Below are 3,637 nucleotides of genomic sequence, written 5' to 3'. Positions count from 1 at the left end.
AATTAAAAAATTGTCCTTCTAAATGGCCTACAGATTCCGAGAGAAACATAAATAAAAATCCTATACAAATGATATTTGACTAGTCAATCCAATTGGTTCCTTACTAGGTGTAACAACCTAGTTTCAATGGTGTCAGAACAGTGATTCGAGATCACTAAATCCGACAAATGAGTAGGAAATATTATTAATTTAGTGAGTATAAGTTAAATGTGAAGTTAGGAAAAATTTTGAAATAGTGAAATGTACTAATATATATATTAAAATATTTATAAAAATATTTATGGAGTGTTAATAAGTTAGTATTAAAGTTTTGTCAAGAAATTTTAAAGTACTGATAGCTAATTGAACAAAAAGGACTAAATTGTATCAAATGTAAAATTGTGGAAAATGATTAAATAGCTTAAATGATAAAAGAAAGAGGGTTTAAAAGGCAAATAGACCCAAGGTCTATTTGAGCTGGACGGCAAGAGCATGAAATCACCAAGAAAATAAGGGTAAAATTGGAAAATTGCAAAATTTACTTAATAAAGCTAGGACTAAAGTGGAATTATCTAGATTTCTCTTTATTTTTCTGCATTCTCATCAGCAAAAACACCATGGAAGAGTTCCCTTAAGCTGGTTTTTCATATTTTTACTGCAAGTTCAATTCTTGATTATTTCTTGAAATTTTTGTGTTTTTGTGACTTTACAACTAGGTCCATTTGTTGAATTCATTAGTTCTTGATTCTATGAAAGAAATTGAAAGTTTCTATGAATATGTGTTGGAAGTATATGATGATTTGACATAGAATTAGAGCTTTAAATTGTTTATATGCTGATTTTATTGAAAGAATTGAATAGAAAGTGAATGTTTGGGACCTAAATTGTAAAAGAGTTTGAAGTTAGAGTTTTATGTGGAAATTATGAATTTCAATAGTTATGAAATAACTTATAATGTCTACGAAAAGTATTAATTGAGAAAACTAGTTTAATTGAGGGGTTAATTAAGTAAGGACTGAATTGTATGAACTGTGAAATTTGGGGCAAAATGAAAATCAACATTTTGCACTAAAACAGTTTTGGACAGCAGCAATAGTCTAACTTTGAAAAATCTCCAAAAAATTTATAAATCTAATTAGAGGATGAATAAAATATGAAATTAAAGTTTATTGAGTCTAGTTTCTTATAGAAGAAACGGTGTAAGCAATGGAATTGTAAATCATGAGATATAATAAGTTTTGTGAGACAATGTCAGAATGATTTTGGGTTCCCCTGTTCTGACTTTGGAAAATCATAAAAAATTGGATAAAAATATATAAGGGATTAAATTTATATTTTTAAAATCCTTAAAGAGTATATTTTCAATAGAAATAAGCGGGAACATCATCCGAATCTCGTACGATGAGATAATTAATTCTTAGTGAAGAAGGGTCGAAACTGTTAGACAGCAGAACAGGGGAAACTTTAAAGAATAAACTGTACTTATTGGCTAAACCAAAAATTATGAAAATTTTATGGTAATAAGATAATTAAGTCTAGTTTCAGGGAAAATTAGAGGATCTTAATTTCGAGTTCTGTAGCTTAAGATATAAATAATTTAGTGACTATAACGCAAATGGACAGTTTTGAATATACATAAGTAAATAGTGAAATTATTGATAATGTTACTTGTTGCATGTTATATAAATTAAGGATGTGGAATGGAAAGGAGGAGGAGGAAAATATGTATGAATATTCAGCTAGCATGGCTAATTTGTATGTTTTAGGCTCATGGACTAAATTGAATAAAAGTAAAATTTTATGGGTAATTTTATAAAAAAATGTTAGATATGACCAATTTGCATGAAATGGATTATTTTATTATTTAAATTAAAAAATTGAATGAAATTATTAATTTATCTCAAGATCGGGGAAAAACATGTTTTAAGGATTAAATTGAAAAGTGTTGAAATTATGGAAAATTCTGACATTTTATAGAATTCATAGGTTGTTATCAATTTGTGTGAGAATAACGACTGGAAATAAGTATTAAATTGCAATAATTTTATTTTATTTTAACCTAAGGATGAAATCATCATTAATTAAAAGTTTAGGGGTAAAATGATAATTTTGTTTAGAGCATTAGTTAAATGTATTATAACATGAAATAAATGAAAACGACGATCAAATTTCTTTATAAAGATCCGGATGACTTGAATACGAGACTTGAACGTGGAAAAGAAAAGATATCGGATTAATGAAATATCTGATAAATGAATCAGTAACTCCGGTAATGCTCCGTAACTCTATTCCGGTGACGGATTCGAGTTAGGGGCGTTACACTAGGTCACTTTACAACTCAACTAGTACAATATTCAGACAAATTAGGCGTACTAAACATTTGGCGGTAACTTTCACTTGGCTTATACTTTGCTTGATATATCATTCTCTTATATAACATTATAACCTAAAACCTTTATTTACTCAACGAAAAGTATTATACGAAACGTTTCAACTAGCCAGAAGACTTAACATAGCAGATTACATTATGCCAAACAGATAACTTCACAACTACACACCTTACTCTTGGATCCGTCAGACTTGGGGTGTGACATGATGTTTGAGATGGTGTTACAAGTAAACTTGAAACCATTAAACAACTCAACCAAGGTAATTACTAAAGTAACTTTACATATTTTAAATAAGTTATATTACTACAAGCGTATTTTTGTAATTTTCTTTTTTTTTTAAACAATAAAAAGTACAAACATTAAGATTTGAACTCATGTCACAAATATTTATAGAATCTTCTTTTTACCACTTCAACCAAAATTTTATTTTGATAATTTTATGCATTTTAATTTTAAGATAGTACATATTTCATGTGTTATTATTAATTAGTTTCAAATCATACATTTGATTGTTTATTATATTTTTTACACAAACATCTATGTTCTAAATACGTGATTTTCACACTTATACACGTGCGATAAGATTTCTAGTATTATTTAAGTGTGTAACTGAGTTGGTGTCTGAAATGGTGTCATGAGTCAACTTGAAACCATTAAACCAACTCAACCAAGGAAATTATTAAAATAATTTTACATATTTTAAATAAGTTATATTATTAAGAGAGAATTTTTGTAATTTTTTTATTTTTTAAGAAAACTAATAAAAATTTAAAAATATTAAAATTTAAACTTTTTTCACCAACATCTATAAAATCATTTTTTTACCACTTCAACCAAAGCTTTGTTTTGATAATTTTATACATTTTAATTTTGGAAAAGGATTTTTGTCTAGGAAAGATGCATCCAAAATATCCAAAATTGAAGTGTGGTTATATAAAATCTCAAATTTGCTCTTGAAGTGTTTTAATATAAAATCTGAAATTTTTTCTTTCTCATGTGAAAATAATTTTCTCACATGTAAAGATTAATTTATTGTATCCCTCTTTCCAATGAACCTACTTATGTCATGGGTTGCTCATGGGAGCCCGCAACCATGACATACTTGTGTGATCCATCATGTTCAAGGGAAGTCATTTGACCCAATTGGATTGACTTGTTGTTTGGAGAGATTGAAGGTCCATCTACAAAGCATGGCAAATATGAAACGTGATCTTCAAATATATGTAATTTTAAATATGATATGTAATCTTAGAAGATATGATTAGGTA

This window comes from Gossypium hirsutum, chromosome A06 (genome assembly GCF_007990345.1).
Source record: "Gossypium hirsutum isolate 1008001.06 chromosome A06, Gossypium_hirsutum_v2.1, whole genome shotgun sequence".
Taxonomy (NCBI): Eukaryota; Viridiplantae; Streptophyta; class Magnoliopsida; order Malvales; family Malvaceae; genus Gossypium; species Gossypium hirsutum.
Note: the sequence above shows the minus strand (reverse complement) of the source record.